The sequence below is a fragment of the Bubalus kerabau genome, chromosome 4 (genome assembly GCF_029407905.1).
Source record: "Bubalus kerabau isolate K-KA32 ecotype Philippines breed swamp buffalo chromosome 4, PCC_UOA_SB_1v2, whole genome shotgun sequence".
NCBI lineage: Eukaryota > Metazoa > Chordata > Mammalia > Artiodactyla > Bovidae > Bubalus > Bubalus kerabau.
The window spans coordinates 84,392,946-84,413,416 of NC_073627.1; the positions used below are offsets into that span (position 1 = coordinate 84,392,946).

The 20,471-nt window shown below is 36.3% G+C and overlaps 1 long non-coding RNA gene across 1 annotated transcript in view; it reads right to left on the minus strand.

Annotated features, from left to right (window-relative positions):
• Positions 1-20,471, minus strand: part of LOC129649903 (uncharacterized) — a 358,650-nt gene that overhangs the window by 193,032 nt on the left and 145,147 nt on the right. Inside the window, exon 4 of the long non-coding RNA XR_008713420.1 lies at positions 9,383-9,454. This is a non-coding gene — a long non-coding RNA (uncharacterized LOC129649903). The remainder of the gene's footprint in view (positions 1-9,382; positions 9,455-20,471) is intronic.

Sequence of the window (20,471 nt, forward strand, 5' to 3'; positions counted from 1 at the left end):
TGGCCAAAGTACTGGAGTTTCAGCTTTAGCATCATTCCTTCCAAAGAAATCCCAGGGCTGATCTCCTTTAGAATGGACTGGTTGGATCTCCTTGCAGTCCAAGGGAATCTCAAGAGTCTTCTCCAACACCACAGTTCAAAAGCATCAATTCTTCGGTGCTCAGCCTTCTTCACAGTCCAACTCTCACATCCATATATGACCATAGGAAAAACCATAGCCTGACTAGACGGACCTTTGTTGGCAAAGTAATGTCTCTGCTTTTGAATATGTTATCTAGGTTGGTCATAACTTTCCTTCCAAGGAGTAAGCATCTTTTAATTTCATGCTTGCAGTCACCATCTGCAGTGATTTTGGAGCCCCCCAAAATAAAGTCTGACACTGTTTCCACTGTTTCCCCATCTATTTCCCATGAAGTGATGGGACTGGATGCCATGATCTTAGTTTTCTGAATGTTGTGCTTTAAGCCAACTTTTTCACTCTCCATTTTCACCTTCATCAAGAGGCTTTTTAGTTCCTCTTCACTTTCTGCCATAAGGGTGGTGTCATCTGCATATCTGAGGTTATTGAGATTTCTCCTGGCAATCTTGATTCCAGCTTGTGCTTCTTCCAGTCCAGCATTTCTCATGATGTACTCTGCATATAAGTTAAATAAGCAGGGTGACAATATACAGCCTTGACGTACTCCTTTTCCTATTTGGAACCAGTCTGTTGTTCCATGTCCAGTTCTAACTGTTGCTTCCTGACCTGCATACAGATTTCTCAAGAGGCAGATCAGGTGGTCTGGTATCCCATCTCTTGACTTTAAGTGACATAATTTAAAGTGTATTATGGGGACTTCCTTAGTGGTCCAGTGACTAAGATTCCATCTCCAAATGCTGGGGCCCAGCTTTGATCTCTGGTCAGGAAACTAGGTCCCAAATGCCACAACTAAGAATTTGCATGCTGCAAATAAAGATCCAGTGTTCTGCAACTAAGACCCAATGTAGCTAAATAAATAAATAAACATTTAAAAATAAATAAATAAAGTGGATTATGCAATACAGCCACACTATCTCACTTATCATATTGAGATGCCCAATGATAGAATCCTCCCAAACAAGTTGCTTTAGTAACTCAACTAAATTTTCATGGATGCAGGTTCCTTTCAACTTTTCATTCTGTTATTTGTTACATGTTGTTTCTCCCTTACCCCTGGGCTTCTGTTTGTAAATTCTCCAGAAATCATATTTTCAAGTCAAATTTCCCAAAACTCAAAGAGGGTTAGATTAGCATCTAATCTTCATATGCCTTTAAAAAAAGAAGAAGAAGAAGAGGACATACTTTAAAGCAACAAAGAAGGCTTTCTAGTACATATCCATAGCTAGGATTCCATTACAGGATTATTTGTAATACTGTCATTGGCAAGGAATATAGAGTTAGCAAGTATGGCTGAAACTAATGGAATTTCACCCATTCAAGTTGAAGACTCCATCAAAAAGACATAGATAATGTGAACTGGAAGAAACATATTCAACATAAGAATTGTATCAGTTTTATTCAGGACCTTGCTGAGGACTATAGCCAGAAAACAGCCTCTCCGTGGCTTCTGAGAGAACTGCTCCAAAAAGGTAGGAGAAAAAGCCAGTATATATGTATGTATGTATGTTAATGTGTGTGTATATATATATATATATATGTTTTTTGGTTAAGGAATACATGTAATTAAGCACACACCTCAATTAAAATTTACTTCTATTCAAAGGAACAGATATCTTGGTTAATTATTTTAGTGATTTTTTTTTAAATGTATGGGAAGATGCAATAATCTGGGTTCATTAAAATTCTTCCTGAGATATACATCTAACTATCTAAGGGGCCTGGTTTTCCAAAGCTCAGAATGCCTCACTTGGTTTTCATCCTTAATTTCTCTCAGGGTATAGTGTCAACTACTGCAGCAGCTTATCATTTTATCCCTGTAAAAGGATAGGAACAACATTTTTTGTTTTACAATACTCAGTAAGTGATCAAAAGTGGGTTTTGTAGTATAGTCTGAAGTCAGGCAGGTTGATTTCTCCAGTTCCATTCTTCTTTCTCAAGATTGCTTTGGCTATTCAAGGTTTTTTGTATTTCCATAACACAAATTGTGAAGTTATTTGTTCTAGTTCTGTGAAAAATGCCGTTGGTAGCTTGATAGGGATTGCACTGAATCTATAGATTGCTTTGAGGAGTATACTCATTTTCACTATATTGCTTCTTCCAATCCATGAACATGGTATATTTCTCCATCTATTTGTGCCATCTTTGATTTCTTTCATCAGTGTTTTATAGTTTTCTATATACAGGTCTTTTGTTTCTTTAGGTAGATTTATTCCTAAGTATTTCATTATTTTCATGATAATGGTGAATGGGATTGTTTCTTTAATATCTCTTTCTGTTTTTTCATTGTTAGTGTATAGGAATGCAAGGGATTTTTGTGTATTAATTTATATCCTGCCACTTTACTATATTCATTGATCAGCTCTAGTAATTTTCTGGTAGTGTCTTTAGGGTTTTCTATGTAGAGGATAATGTCATCTGCAAATGTCATTTGCATAATGTCTGCAAACAGTGAGAGTTTTACTTCTTTTTTTCCAATCTGGATTCCTTTTATTTCCTTTTCTTCTCTGATTGCTGTAGCTAAAACTTCCAAAACTATGTTGAATAGTAGTGGTGAGAGTGGGCACCCTTGTCTTGTTCCTGACTTTAGGGGAAAGGCTTTCAATTTTTCACCATTGAGGATAATGTTTGCTGTGGGTTTATCATATATGGCTTTTATTATGTTGAGGTATGTTCCTTCTATGCCTTCTTTCTGAAGCATTTTTATCATAAATTAGTGTTGAATTTTGTCAAAGGTTTTCTCTGCATCTATTGAGATAATCATTTGGTTTTTATCCTTCAATTTGTTAATGTGGTGTATCACATTGATTGGTGTGCAAATATTGCAGAATCCTTGCATCCCTGGGATAAAGCCCACTTGGTCATGATATATGATCTTTTTAATAAGTTTCTGGATTCTATTTGCTAGAATTTTGTTGACGATTTTTGCATCTATGTTCATCAGTGATATTGGACTATAGTTTTCTTTTTTTGTAGCATCTTTGTCTGGACAGTCATCAAGACAGTATGGTACTGGCATAAAAACAGAAATATAGACCAGTGGAACAAAATAGAAAGCCCAGAGATAAACCCATGCATCTATGGACACCTTATCCTTGACAAAGGAGGCAAAAATATACATTGGTGAAAAGACAATCTCTTTAACAAGTGGTGCTGGGAAAACTGGTCAACCACCTGTAAAGTAATGAAACTAGAACACTTTCTAACACCATACACAAAAATAAACTCAAAATGGATTAAAGATCTAAATGTAAGACCAGAAACTATAAAACTCTTAGAGGAAAACATAGGCAAAACACTCTCTGACATACATCACAGCAGGATCCTCTATGACCCACCTCCCAGAGTAATGGAAATAAAAGCAAAAATAAACAAATGGGACCTAATTAAACTTAAAAGCTTTTGCACAATGAAGGAAACTATAAGCAAGGTGAAAAGACAGCCTTCAAGTGGGAGAAAATAATAGCAAATGAAGCAACTGACAAATAATTATCTCAAAAATATACAAACAGCTCATGCAGCTCGATAACAGAAAAATAAATGACCCAATCAAATAATGGGCCAAGAACTAAGAAGACATTTCTCCAAAGAAGACATACAGATGGTTAACAAACACATGAGAAAATGATCAACATCACTCATTATCAGAGAAATGCAAATCAAAATCATAATAATGTACCATCTCATGCCAGTCAGAAGGGCTGCTATCAAAAAGTCTACAAACAATAAATGCTGGAGAGGGTGTAGAAAAAGGGAACCCTCTTACTGTTGGTGGGAATGCAAACTAGTACAGCCACTATGGAGAACAGCATGAAGATTCCTTAAAACACTAAAAATAGAGCTGCCATACAACCCAGCAATCGCATTGTTGGGCATACACACCGAGCAAACCGAACTGAAAGAGACACGTGTACCCCAGTGTTCATCACAGTATTGTTTACGATAGCTAGGACATGGAAGTAACCTAGATGCCCATCCATAGACGAATGGATAAGAAAGCTGTGATACAGATATACAATGGAATGTTACTCAGCTATTAAAAAGAATGCAATTGAATCATTTCTAATGAAGTGGATGAAACTAGAGCCTATTATACAGAGTGAAGTAAGTCAGAAAGAGAAACACCAATACAGTATATTAATTCATATATATGAGATATAGAAAGATGGTAACAATGACCCTATATGCGAGACAGCTAGAGACACAGACATAAAGAACAGACTTTTAGACTCTGTGGGAGAAGGTGATGGTGGGATGATTTGAGAAACTAGCACTGAAACATGTATATTACCATATGTGAAATAGATCACTAGTCCAAGTTCAATGCATGAAACAGGGCACTCAGAGCCAGTACACTGGGACAATCCAGAGGAATGGGATGGGTAGGGAGGTGGGAGGAGGGTTAAGGATGGGGGACACATGTACACCTGTGGCTGATTCACATCTACTACTACTACTACTACTACTACTAAGTCGCTTCAGTCATGTCCGACTCTGTGCGACCCCATGGACGGCAGCCCACTAGGCTCCCCTGTCCCTGGGATTCTCCAGGCAAGAACACTGGAGTGGGTTGCCATTTCCTTCTCCAATGCATGAAAGTGAAAAGTGAAAGTGAAGTCTCTCAGTCATGTCCGACTCTCTGCGACCCCATGGATGGCAGCCCACCAGGCTCTCCCGTCCTTGGGATTCTCCAGACAAGAACACTGGAGTGGGTTGCCACTTCCTTCTCCAAAGCATGAAAGTGAAAAGTGAATGTGAAGTCGCTCAGTCGCGTCCGACCCTTCGCGACCCCATGGACTGCAGCCTACCAGGCTCTTCTGTCCATGGGATTTTTCCAGGCAAGAGTACTGGAATGGGGTGCCATTGCCTTATCAGTGTATGGCAAAAACCACCACAATATTTTAAAGTTATTAGCCTCCAATTAAAAGGAATAAATAAAGTGAGGTTTTGTGCTTCTCCTGACATAGACTAGGAAGGGCTTGGGGAAGAGATGGATATCATATGCAGCAAAGATGTTTACCACATTGTGGCTTTTTTGCTTTTTTCACCTTCATATTTACTTGTAAGGTAGCCAGTGTTTCCAAAGATGACAATTTATTTACCCATAAAATCCAAAAGTTGTTTTCTTTCTCTCTCTCTGAATTATGTATGTCTTTACTAAGCAGATAGAAATAGGAAAAAAAAAAAAAAAAAACTAGATATATAGACACACACATATTTTAGAATAAGTTAGACCAAGCAGTCCCCAGCCTCTGGATCTAATGCCTGACACTATCAGTTTTCTTCTGAAATCGTTGGCTATTCACAAAATGCACAACACAGGAGAATCAGAAGCTTGTACACATGTTGAAAAATTAAATGAATGTTTTAGTAGATATACAGTGCTAAGGAAAAGAAAAAATAGAGGAGTTTAGCATCTACCAAAAAAAAAAAATAATAATTAAACAAACAAACAAACAAACAAACAGGAGACTGATTCCTCTAACAAACTCTGAAACCTTAGCTGAGATTTGCTTGCTGGATTGGTAGGGAGGAAAAATAAATTTCCCACTACCCTTTGAGATTCTTGGCTGAGAGTTCCCTAAAATAAAAGACAGATTAACTGGAGAAAAAGAAACAGAAATTTAATTATATATATATATATATATATATATATATATATATTCTATATACATTGGAGATATCCAGGAAAACAGAGAAACTCCTTGAAATGATCCAAGCCATCCTCTTAAATATCATTTCCAGCTAAAGACAAAATAAAGATGTTAAGTGTGGGGGAAAGAAGAGTAAGCCAGTTGAGGTAAGTTACCTGGAAAAGCAGAATAAACAAAGAGGTGGTTGTTATGAAGATTTAAGTCAGTACCTTCTCTATTGTAAGAGTTTTCAGAGACTTGGTCATCCCTCCTCTTCCTGGTACAAAGAGGGAGATATCCTTATAAATGTAAATGTCTTCTAAAAGGGTAACTTCTGCTCAGTTTTCAGACCTTTTCCTTTGTCCTTTGTTTCTTAAACATTTGTTGCTGTTGTTGTTGTTTAGTAGCTAAGTCCTGTTGATTCTGTTGTGATCCCATGGACTATAGCCTACCAGTCTCTTTTGTTCATGGGATTTCACAGTCAAGAATATTGGACTGAGTTGCCATTTCCTTCTCCAGGGGATCTTCCCTACCCAGCGATTTGCAGGTGGATTCTTTAACACTGAGCCACCAGGGAAACTCTTAAACACATTCAGCCCCAAATAATACTTACGTCAAAGAGTATATTTTGAAATGACAAATTCCACTCCCCTTCAATTGAAATAATTTTTCCCATGTTTGCTGCTTAGCAAAAAATAAAGCATATATTCAGGTGGAAGAATATAGCATTCTGTTTTACATCTTTGAAATTTCTCTAAAAATTAAAAAATTGTATACTTTTAACCTTTTTTCAACATTTAAGACTTCAATCTTTTTCAACATTTAAGGCCAGTAATGAACTTTGGATAATATTTCATGATCTCAATATAAATCCCAAATTATTTATATCTGTATAGAAAAAGATAGATGAACAAAAGTACAACTTTCCATAAAAGTACTTTTGCTAAATATAAATGTGTACACTAATATATGTCTCAATGTAAATACACATATAAATATATATGCCCCATGTAACAGCAAAATTTTAAGGGTATACAAATTTACTGAGTATAAGCGATCTACTTTTCTTTGTTTCATTACATTAAGATTTGAAAATTTTGTGTGGAACCTGTGACCAGCTTCCTAGCTGACAAAAATCCATCCAGGTTGGGGTGTGGGGTGTGGATGGGGAGAGTGAGAAAAGAGGAAAGAAGAGACTTTGTTTTTTTTCCCCTGAAGTCTTTACAAACAATATAGAGGACATATTGAGAGTTTGCTAGGTTCCTTGTCATAGAATCCTACATAAAGGTATTATTTAAGGTATTAAGAGTATAGACACAGAAGTATCAACTGAGTCCTTAAAATAACTACAGTGAAGGTAGGGAGAAGAGGGAATTCCAGAAAGAAAAGACTCTCAACAAATAGTTAAATAAGTAATAGATTCATAAGTAGTAGATTCAAAAGTAACATAAAAGGTGATGATACCAGTAGAAATCAACTTTAAGATCAAATTTATCTAAAAAATCATCATACTAATTCTAAACATTTTAAATAGCGGTGTATCTAAATATAAGTAGAATCTAGAGAAAACAGCACAGTAACATAGTTTCAGTTCAAAAACATCCAATATTGGTGAAGACTAGGCAGTCTTAATATCATCCTTAGACTGTCTTAGAAGGATGCTTGTCTTTCCATGCCTTCTGTACTCTACATATTAAGATGGGAAACTCTCTTGCCACTAGCTCTTTGAACTAATAACATGGTGTGGGATTTTTCTATGTAATGAGAGGCCACACATTTTGAGGCTGGAGAGGAAAGGACCTGATTCAGAACCTTGTACAAAAATTTTGACTAGAAGTGATTATTTTAAACATATTCAAAATAAATATAATAAAGTCCTTTCTTACAGAAATTCATCCAACACTTTCACATTCTCTCAAAAATTTGATTTTTAAAATGACTACTTTTAGAAGTTATGTTTGCTGCAAAAGTTGAAGTATTTTGAGAATGAGAGGGAGTATCTGGATCCAGAAATTATACCAAGAGCCACCTGGCCTCATGTAATAGTGCAGTTACAGAGAAACAGTTAAAGAGGAAGATAATTAAAAGTGACTCAGCCTGAATTATGAAGTATGACAGTAGGTATAGCCTTTCTAAAAATCTGAGGTTTGACACTGAACAAAATATGAGGGTTTTTTGGCTGAGGGAGAGGTTCAGGAATATTTCATATTGCTACATAAATTTCCCATACCTGAAACTATTACTGAATGCACAAACAATTCATAAGCCATACAATTTTAATCAAAGTTAACTTTACATTTTGACAAAACACTATTTACATGTTGTTGCAAAAGTAATAGAGTTCCAGAAAGAAAAATTCTACCTATCAGATGGGGGTCAGTTAAAAGTTAGGTTTGTGTGTTACTTACTTACCATGTGCTTTCTCTCATTTGCTTCTCTTCTGGTAAGTACACCACCAAGTTTACCTTTCTCTACCTATAACCACTTCCTATCTATAACCACTTTCTCTTACCTATAACTACTTCCGCCTTCAGATGGGGAATGAAGCAGGTGTTCTGGACCAAACACATCATTAATTGTTCTGGACCAAACACTCCATTAATTGTTCACTGAGGAAGTTCTTGAGTTAATCATATGAATGAAACAGGGTAATGTTATTATTGGAACTTCTGGGAAAGAAACCCGATTTCTACCACCCAATTCAAACTGAAGTAATGTAAGATCTAAAGCTGCTAATAGAGTCCAGGGAAGAAATGAAATCTCACAGAATATGGAGTGAGTCAGGAGAAACAGGGTTAAGATTAAAAAAAAAAAAAAAAGGCACAGCTGTGAGAATACTTCCTATCTAACTTCCTCTTATGTAAGCAAGCTTGTACTTAATATTACAGTGACATCAACCAGTAATTTCCCCTTTAAGATGGTTTGGTTTGAATTCTATGCCACTTGCAAACCAGAGTTCTAGCTAATATACCAACTGACCTTATTGACGCCAAAAGTTCAGCATTAGCATTTAATTCTTATGGAGAATTACACTAGCCCTTCCTGCTCTTTGTCTAAAGTAGTGATTTACATGTTAAGTCACTAACACATCAATTTCAGCATGATTATAGATCACTTTTCATGAGAACTAGAGGAGCTGCTGCATTGTAAAAACAGTGAGGACCTGAGGTGAATGATGCAGCTGATGTGGTGTAGGAAGAGGAAATAGGAAAATAATTGGACAGACATTCAGAGCATTGCATCCCCCCCCCCCCCCACCATTGGATTGAACATAACAGGTCTTTTTACAATAGTTATTTAAAAGATTACAAACTAAAATTTGACACATGATTAATGCTCTCAGGGCTCATCTTGATCTTAGGTTTCATTTTCTGAACAAACACTTAGGGTTTTCAGGTTTTTTTTCTATGCCTAAGCTTATTTAAACAAATAATATGCCAGTTATACAGAGTCAATGAAAAACTTGGGTTAATATATGCGATTTGCTCCTTGAAAAATTGTACTCAGTATAGTCACTTTAATAAATCCCATTAATATTTGAACTCCTTAACTGGTCATTCAATTCATTCACTGTACCAGACAATGCTGACAACTATATTCTAAACTGGACTTACCTGATAGCTCAGTGAGTAAAGAATCTGCCTGCAATTCAGGAGACCTGGGTTTGATTCCCGGGGGAAGATCCTCTGGAGAAGGAAAAGGCAACCCAATTTAATATTCTTCCCTGTAGAATTCCTTGGCCAAAAGAGCTAGCAGGCTACAGTCCATGTGTTTGCAAGAGTCAGACATGACTTAGCAACTAAACTATTGTCCTTCTTACATAGCTTATTTCCATGGAAATTGGAGCTATTTCTTGGGCTCATAGTAAGTATTTTTTTTATTTTTATCCTACAACTTAGCTTTTTGGGGCTATTTATAGTTCTCTATAATTGCAAATTTGGAACAGGCAGCCGTGGCCACAGGACTGAAAGAGTTGAGTTTTCATTCCAATCCTAACGAAAGGCAATGACAAAGAATGCTCAAACTACCGCACAATTGCACTCATCTCACACGCTAGTAAAGTAATGCTCAAAATTCTCCAAGCCAGGCTTCAGCAGTATGTGAACCATGAACTTCCAGATGTTCAAGCTGGTTTTAGAAAAGGCAGAGGAACCAGAGATCAAATTGCAAACATCCACTGGATCATTGAGAAAGCAAGAGAGTTCCAGAAAAACATCTATTTCTGCTTCATTGACTATGCCAAAGCCTTTGACTGTGTGGATCACAATAAACTGTGGAAAATTCTGAAAGAGATGGGAATACCAGACCACCTGCCTCTTGAGAAATCTGTATGCAGGTCAGGAAGCAACAGTTAGAACTGGACATGGAAAAACAGACTGGTTCCAAATAGGAAAAGGAGTACATCAAGGCTGTATATTGTCACCCTGCTTATTTAACTTCTATGCAGAGTACATCATGAATGCTGGGCTGGAAGAAGCACAAGCTGGAATCAAGATTGCTGGGAGAAATATCAATAACCTCAGATATGCAGATGACACCACCCTTATGGCAGAAAGTGAAGAGGAACTCAAAAGCCTCTTGATGAAAGTGAAAGAGGAGAGTGAAAAAGTTGGCTTAAAGCTCAACATTCAGAAAACGAAGATCATGGCATCCGGTCCCATCACTTCATGGGAAATAGATGGGGAAACAGTGGAAACAGTGTCAGACTTTATTTTGGAGGGCTCCAAAATCACTGCAGATGGTGATTGCAGCCATGAAATTAAAAGACGCTTACTCCTTGGAAGGAAAGTTATAACCAACCTAGATAACATATTCAAAAGCAGAGACATTACTTTGTCAACAAAGGTTTGTCTAGTCAAGGCTATGGTTTTTCCAGTGGTCATGTATGGATGTAAGAGTTGGACCGTGAAGAAAGCTGAGCGCTGAAGAATTGATACTTTTGAACTGTGGTGTTGGAGAAGACTCTTGAGATTCCCTTGGACTGCAAGGAGATCCAACCAGTCCATTCTGAAGGAGATCAGCCCTGGGATTTCTTTGGAATGAATGATGCTGAAGCTGAAACTCCAGTACTTTGGCAACCTCATGTGAAGAGTTGACTCATTGGAAAAGACTCTGATGCTGGGGGATTGGGGGCAGGAGGAGAAGGGGATGACAGAGTATGAGATGGCTGGATGCCATCACTGACTCGATGGATGTGAGTTTGAGTGAACTCTGGGAGTTGGTGATGGACAGGGAGGCCTGGCGTGCTGCAATTCATGGGGTCACAGAGTCGGACACGACTGAGTGACTGAACTGAACTGAACTGATAGTTCTTTAATTAATGATTTTCAAATATTTGATATTTTCCAAATTTCACCATTTTTTTAAGAATATGATTGAATGTCATTTTTTATTAAAAAAAAAACGCTTAATTTTTGGAAATAATTGCCTTTTCCTCTGAACACTCAAATATTTTCATGTTTATCCCCCCCCCTTTTTTTTTTGTATCTATCACATTCTATTTGTACTTCTTTATGGTTTTTTTTCCCATATATATTACCATTTAGGCTGGTTTCCCAGGTGGCTCAGTGGTAAAATAAAACAGGCCTGCAATGCAGGAGACATAAGTGACCCAGGTTGATCCTTGGGTTGTGAAGCTCCCTTGGAGGAGGGTATGGCAACCCACTCCAGTATTCTTGCCTGGAGAATCCCATGGACAGAGCAGTCAGGTGAGTTATGCATCATGGGTTCACAAAGAGTTGGGTTTGACTGAAGTGACTTAGCAAACATGAAGACTGAAAGGTTAGATATCTATACACTTTTAATCTTCAAATAAGATTCAGTATCCAGATAGTGGTACTTATAAGTAAAAAATAAGAATTATAATTTATTAATTATATAAGATACCCATTAGACTGAAGTGGCTCTAATGCTTTGATGGCCTAAATATACAAACAAAAACATAAGCCTGTAAACACCTTAAGGTTAAGAAATTGAAACCTAAGGACAACCAATCACAAATAGCCAACTAGGCTTTAAGCTTGCAGAAGGCAATGGCAACCCACTCCAGTACTCTTGCCTGGAAAATCCCGTGGATGGAGGAGCCTGGTAGGCTGCAGTCCATGGGGTCGCTAAGAGTCAAACATGACTGAGAGACTTCACTTTCCCTTTTCACTTTCATGCATTGGAGAAGGAAATAACAACCCACTCCAGTGTTCTTGCCTGGAGAATCCCAGGGATGGGGGAGCCTGGTGGGCTGCCGCCTATGGGGTCACAGAGTTGGACACGACTGAAGGGACTTAGCAGTAATAGCAGGCTTTAAGCTATAGCCAATCAATTTTCTTCCCTTGCTTCTGTACCTTATCTGTATAAGTCTTTATCTTGGCTCCTATCTGAGGAATACTCATAACTACTTCCTGTTTGGCACTGCCCTACTGAACTTAATTTCTGCTCAAATAACAACATTTTCAATACGCCTTACTTTATCTTTTAATGGTGACAATTTTAGATAGTCAAATAATGAATCAGTAAAACTGCTTTCTTTGCCAGACAATTGAGACAACTTTCGTCTAAAGTATTTAGTGCCCTAATTTTCATTTCTTACAGAAACACAAAACCTCATGAATTGGTTTTACATTAGAGACACTTAGAAAATTATAGCATAATAATATTTTATAAAACTCATAATAAAAACCATAAAATTTCATACTCCATGAAAATTGATGTTATGTAGATATCATTTAGTGTTTCTAATTCAGGGTATGTAGTTTTTATTAAGAATTTATTGTGCATCAATTCTATACATCCTAATTAATTCAATTGGAATACTGCAGCAAAAAAGAAACAGGGGGAAAAGAAAAAAAAAAGGTTTACTACCCTGAGGAACTTTCACATTTGTTTTAATGACATATAAACTTTATCTTTAAGAAAAAAACAAACAAACAAAAAACCAAAATTATAGAGGTACCTAACAAAAATGATCAAAGAAAATATTTGCCTGGTTAATTTAGATCTTAAAATTTACTTTTGACTGAAATTATTCACATAACTAGTTTGATTCTTTAATTCATTTCATCTGTATAGGCATAGTCTAAGTGATTTTCCCTAAACATACTTAACTAGGCATTAAATTGAAATTTAACAGGATCATTATTAAGGTTAAATAGATACTTTAATGATTTCTTAAAAGACATTTATGAGTATATAAAGCAATATATCCAGTATGTAGTTGTAAATCCTCAACAGATACCTAAATTAGTAATATATTATTTAAGAAATATAATTAAATTCATGAAGATATAGAGCCATGGTTTATTTGGGGGACCTGAGCTGTGCAACAACTAAACACTTGCATACTTACTGATCAATTGTCTGTGATGAGTATTATGTAAGTATAATACATTTATATATCAATTCCTTTTAAAATTAATATCATATGGAATTTAATCAAATTACTTTTGGAATTTTCCATTTACATTTATATCACCTATAATTTTCTTTGACTTCTCACTTATCTTCAAATGGTCTGCTGTGTCATTTTTAATAAATTAAGATGTGTCCACAGGGATGGAATAATTTGAAAATAACATCATAAATAAATGAGAAAAGCTGGTAAATATGTGAATAAATAGATAATATACTAATAACAGAAAGAACTCTGGAAAATTCCCCCAAACTCAGAAACTAAATGATATTACTAAACAATACATCAAAGAAGAAATCAAAAGTGAAATTACAGAGTATACTGAACCAAATGAAATTAAAAATTAACATTAAAAAATTAACATAAAATTTGTGAAATGTAGCTTTAGTTATAAAATAATGAATATTTTATTAATAATTGATAATTTAAACAAAATTATCAATGGATATTAGACAAGAAGAAAGGTCTCAAGTCAATGATCTCATCTTATAACATAGACAAACTAAATTCAGATAAAATAATACAGTGTAAGTAAGTAAAAGTAAAAGTCAACCAGGAATCAAAATAGTAAGCAAAAAAGAGACAGAAAACTCATGAGATGAATACCTAGTTCTTTGAGAAGATCAATTAAACTGATAAACCTCTAGCCAGATTGATCAGTGAAAATGAGAGAACCTACGAATTGCCAAAATCAGGAATGAGAGAGGTGATATCATTAAAGATTCTAGAGTTAAAAAAAGGATAATAATGACATCTTATGAAGAAAGAAAGCTTATTTGTAGTTGCTAGCAGATGAGCAATGAGGTTGAGAGGAACAAGAATGAGAGTATATCAGAGCTTGCACAGACTTTGGGGTTGATGATTATGTTCATTATCTTGATTGCCATGGTTTTCCAGTTTTAGTCATTTATTAAATTATACATTTTAAATACATACAGCCTATTTTATGTCAATTATTCCTCAATACGTCTGTTTTAAAAACTTAGAGATAAAAGATCATGAAGAAATCCAGAAAGTAAAGGGGATGAGGTTGTATACAGAAAGGGAAATTAGTATATTAGTATAAAGTTTAGGAATACCTAAGGACACAGGGCTTCCCTGGTGGCTCAGAGGTTAAAGCGTCTGCCTGCAATGTGGGAGACCTGGGTTCAATCCCTGAGTTGGGAAGATCCTCTGGAGAAGGAAATGGAAACCCACTCCAGTACTCTTGCCTAGAGAATCCCATGGACAGAGGAGCCTGGTGGGCTACAGTCCATGGGGTCGCAAAGAGTTGGACATGACTGAGTGACTTCACTTTCACTTTCAAGGACAGGAAAAGGAATGAAAGAAGAGTCTGAGCATGCAGGTGGCAAATGTAGTGATCACAGTAAATTTGTTGTACTAATGAAAAGAGATGAATATAATTTTTTTTAAAGTTCTTTTAAGGTCCTCATGGAACTATCTCTGGGAAATGAATAGTTTATATTGGTTTGTGGAAATATAGCTATGTGGCACATGAATGCATAACTCTTTTGCCATTTGACCTGTGTAAGGATATAAGATTTTAAACTGTATGCATGAATGCTCAGTCACTCAGTGGTTCAGACTCTTTCAGACTCACAGATTTAGAGACTGAACTTATGGTTACCAGAGGGTAAGGGAGGAGGGAGGGATAGATTGGGAGTTTGGACTGAGATGTACACACTGTTATTTTTAAAGCAGGTAACACACAAGGACCTACAGTATAGCACAGGAAACTGGTCTATACTCTGTAATAACCTAAATGGGAAAATAATTTAAAAATGAATAGATACATGTGTATTACAACTGAAAAACTTTGTTGTACACCTGAAACTAACACAACACTGTTAGTTAACTATACGCCAATACAAAATAAAAAATTAAAAAACTAAAGTTTCTCTAACAGAGTCTTCATCTTTTCCAAGTTTATCCTTTCTTGAGTCCTACCTCTCATTCCTCAGGTACATATTTCAGTTTCCTTATACTTACAGTTACTATTTTAGCAGATTTTCACAGTTTTTTTAATCTCAATTTCCCTGTTTAACTTACTGTGTAATTTCTAATTTTTGATTTGATTTAAATTGATATGAATGGTTAGATAGTGAACCCAGCAAAGGAGTATGAAGGAAGATACTTTAAACTAAGTTCAAATAAGGATAGGGCTCTTATCCTCAGTTCAGTTCAGTCACTCAGTCGTATCTGACTCTTTGCAACCCCATGGACCACAGCACCCCAGGCCTCGCTGTCCATCACCAACTCCTGGAGTCTACCCAAACCCATATCCATCGAGTCAGTGATACCATCCAACCATCTCATCCTCTGTCATCTCCTTCTCCTCCCGCCTTCAATCTTTCCCAGCATCAGGGTCTTTTCAAATGAGTCAGTTCTTCACATCAGGTGATCAAAGTATTGGAGTTGCAGCTTTAGCATCAGTCCTTCCAATGAACACTCAGGACTGATCTTCTTTAGGATGGGCTGGTTGGATCTCCTTGCAATCCAAGGGACTCTCAAGAGTCTTCTCCAACATCACAGTTCAAAAGCATCAATTCTTTGGCGCTCAGCTTTCTCTATGGTCCAATTCTCACATCCATACATGACTACTGGAAAAACCAAAGCCTTGACTAGACAGACCTTTGTTGTCAAAGTAATGTCTCTGCTTTTAAAATATGCTGTCTAGGTTGGTCATAACTTCCCTTCCAAGGAGTAAGCCTCTTATCCTCAGAGATATTAAATAAGGCTCTTCTTTCTATCAACTATGCCTGAAAGATATCGGCCAATGGGAAAAACAATTATGGCAGAGAGAATTCAAAGATATGTGTTGTGATATATGTACTAATTAAAGGAGTTACCAAATGATGTTTTAGAAGAAAAATGTTTGTTTCCAATTGCCCATTGCTAGTAAATAGAAATATAACTGACTTTTTGTACGTTGACCTCTTATTCTGTGATCTTACTAAACTCACTCACTAGTTCTGTGATATTTTTTGTAGATTGGTATTTTCTACATAATCATGTTGTCTGCAATTAGGGGGTGTTATTTCTTTTTTTCCTATATATATGACTTTTTAATTTTATTTCTCTTATTTCACTAGGTAGGATATCTAGTACCATGATAGATAGGAATGATAAAAGCAGATATTTTTTCTTGCTATCAATTTTAGAGAGAAGGAATCTAGTCTCTCACCATTAAACACGTTGTTAGCTGTTGGTTGCAATTTATTTTAAGATGCTCTTTATCAGGTTGAAAAAGTTCTTACTATTCTTACTTGGAGATTCTCATCTGAGTGGATGTTGGGTTTTGCCAATTGCCTTTTCTATGTCTATTTAGAAGATTACATGCCTATATGGTGGATTACATTTTTATTATTTACATGGTAAACCAAGTTTTATTCCTATGATAAATCCCAAATGGTGATAAGTATTATATATTTCTGTATATTGTTAGATTTTCTAAATATTTGTTTAGAAATTTGCCCTTATGTAGTCTGATATGTAATATCAGGTTAATACTGACCTCAGAATTAATTGGGAATTCCCTTTTCTTCCATTCTCTGAAAAGATTGTATATACTTCAGTCCTTTTGACTCTTTGTGACCTTAAGGACTGTAGCCAGCTGGTTTCCTCTGTCTATGAGATTCTCCAGGGAAGGATCCTGTAGTGGGTTGCCATTATCTACTCCAGGAGATTTTCCTGACTCAGGAATGGAACCCGTGTCTCTTAGTTTCCTGCATTGGTAGGTAGGTTCTTTATCTTTAGCGCCATCTAAGAAGTTCTAATTTATTAAATTATATTATTTGAGGAATCTATAGTGATGTTCTCTCTCTTGTTCCTGACTTTGTTAATGCCTATCTTTCCTCATTTCTTTTTTTTTTTTTTTTCGTCAGTCTACTAGGGAACTTTTACTGATATTCTCAAACAACTTTCACTTTCAGTGACTTCCTCGACTTTTCTCACTTAATTGATTTTGTATTTTGATATTATTTCTTTTTATACTTATCTGCATTTAACTTTCTTTTATCTTTAGAATATCTTAACATGCAAATAGGTTATTATATATATTTTCTTTTCTGTTATAGGCCTGTGCTACTAGTTTTCTTCTACATACTGCTTCAGTAAGCATCCCTTAAATCTTTTTATCTTGAATTCTTTTAAACAATTGAAACATGCTTTATATTCCAGAATATATCTATTTTGGTAAAAGTTTCACGTATCCATGAAAAGAATGTGAGTACTCTGCTTGATTGAAAATCTATAAAGTCAATTAGTTTAATTTTGGTAATCGTAATGATCAAATTTTCTATATCCTTACTGATTTTGCTTATGTGGCCTACTATTGAGAGAAGAATATCAAAATCTGTCCTTATAATAGTAGATTTGGATTTTCCTCCTTTCAATTCTACCAATTTTGATGCATATATTTTGATTTCATATATTTTGAATTTTATATGCATAATTATTAAAAAACTTTATAACCCCTGGAATAATTAACTTATTACAATTATAAAATAATCTTTTTATTTTGGGTAATATTACTTGCTTATAATCACGTTGTGTGATGCTAAGATCAACCTTTTATAATTAGTGTTCAGTTCAGTTCAGTTGCTCAGTTGTGTCTGACTCTTTGCTACCCCATGGACTACAGTACGCCAGGCTTCCCCTTCCACCACCAAATCCTGGTACTTACTCAAACTCATGTCCATCGAGTAGTGATGCCATCCAACCATCTCATCCTCTGTCATCCCCTTCTGCTCCCGCATTCAATCTTTCCCAGCATCAGGTTTTTTACCAATGAGTCAGTTCTTTAGATCTTAGGTAGCCAAAGCATTTAAGTTTCACCTTCAGCATCAGTCCTTCCAATGAATATTCAGGACTGATTTCCTTTAGGACTGACTGGCTGGATCTCCTTGCAGTTTAGGCACGCTCAAGAGTCTTCTCCAACACCACAGTTCAAAATAATCAATTCTTCTGCACTCAGCTTTCTTTATAGCCCAACTCTCACATCCATATATGTCAAAGGGAAAAACCATAGCTTTGACTAGACGGACATTCGTTGGCAAAATAATCTCTGCTTTTTAGGTTGGTCATAGCTTTTCTTCCAAGGAGCAAGTGTCTTTTAATTTCATGGCTGCAGTCACCATATGCAGTGACTTTGGAGCCCCCAAAAAACAGTATCTCACGGATTCCATTGTTTCCCCATTTATTTGACATGAAGTGATGGAACACCCCAAAAAAAAAAAAAAAAAAGTTGGCTTAATGTCAGGAAGCATTTAACAGGAGGCTTCCTGTGTGCTGTTTTGGATCTGTCAGGAATCCTCTGTTCCTTATTAATTCCTGAATATTCAGGAATTAAGAGGATAGGCTGAGGGATCCAGGCATTTCCTTCATTAGTTTTTCAATACGGTGATAAGTACCCTCTTCCTACTTGTGAACCACATGGTAAAAGTGATTCTTTACAACTTTCTCTCTCTTTAATATGGATCACCTATGTTTTGTAAGTCTGGAATTTTAATCTTTATCTGAGAATAACTACCTTGTAAGACAGTATATATGCCCATACCATGTTGATTAAAACACCTCTGCTCCATCAGAGCCTTGGTCCCTGTGTCTTGCTTTCTTTCACTCTCTCTTTCTCACTCTCCCTTTTTCAGGCTAATTCCCTGGAGCATAGAGGCCCTCTGGGTTCACTTTCCTGCCCAGGCTTCTAAGACCTTCTCAAGAAGGCGCTCTGTGCCTTCACCCGTCTCAAGAGTGTGCCTGAGGCCTTCATGAACAGAGCAAGCCCTGTGTTAGGGACTTTATTGGTTTTCTGCATAAACCAAGGAATATAAGCCTCTTTCTCCTTTACTTTCTTATCATTGACTCTGGACCAGCAGGTTCTGGTCCATTAAAGGACCTCAACAAGTGGCACCTGACAAATTATATGCTCTTATTCAAGTTATTTGCCTACATCCTTATACCATTAATATAGTCACTGACTCTATATATCCTGTTTTTGTGTTAAAAAATATAGAAACCTCCACCATAAACTCCAATCAACCTATTATTCAACAACTCTTTTTCGAACTACAATCTGTTGTTAGAAATGGCGATTCTTCCATTTATATTACACACATTCGAGCACATTCTTGTCTTCCAGGCCCCATGACTTACAGTAATGAGCAAGCTGATAAACTGGTTTCTTTTGCTACTCCAGAGGAACAGCATGCTCTGTTGCATAACAATGCTGGCTCTCTACAACAGCTATGGAAATTCCCATAACGCCAGGCTAAAGAAATTATTAGTAATTGCTCTACTTGTAGACCTCTACATCTTTGACCCATCCCACAGGGTATTAATCCTCATGGTTTGCAAACTAATGAACTATGGCAAATGGATGTAACTCATTGCCCTGAACTCTCTCCATCTTCTTTCTTGAATGTCTGTATCAACACTAATTCTTCTTTTATTTGGGCCACACCTCTTCGCGGTGAGGCTACACAACACGTTATAACTCACTTATTAGCTTGTTTTGCTGTAATAGGAACTCCTAGTTTTATAAAAACAGACAATGGCCCTGCCTATATTTCTAGACACTTTAAACAATTTTTACAATCTTTTTCTATTAAACATATTACAGGTATTCCTTATAATCCACAGGCACAAGGCATAGTTGAACAAGGACATCACACACTAAAGTTACAAATAAAAAAATTTAAAAAGGGTGAATAAAGTAGTGACAGGAACACTACTGTCTTCCTTATCTAAAGCAGACTTTACTAGATTCCAACATAAGATATTTTCTAAACCTGTAACTATTGTTAATACAGCTTTATTTGTTTAAAATTTTTTAAACTTACCACAGGGAGATATCTTAATGAGAGCAGAAACTCATTTCGAGGAATTGAAGGACACTTCTCTTCCTCTGCCCATTTGGTACCAAGATAGGTTAGCGAAACAATGGAAATCTGGGAAACTAATCTTACAAGGAAAGGGGTATGCTTGTATTTCCCCAGATTCAATGAACTCACATGGCTTCATCTTTGGAAGATTTGACCCAAGGGGGGCCCCTGCCTTGAAAATGGAGACAGGACAACAAGGACCCCAGGAGGAAGAAATTCTAATACAGGCCATGGTGGCTCTAAAGATCTATAGGAAGCACCACCCTCGGTGGCATCACCCTTATGATCTCCCCACTTGAGGACAAATAAAAACCCTTACTAATCAAGCTGAAAATTTGGTCTCTCAACAGGGACTGCCTCAGAGTCCTGAATACATTCTCCTGGCAATGCCCAGCCTTTTGGCCTGTACTTCCCCTGACTCGA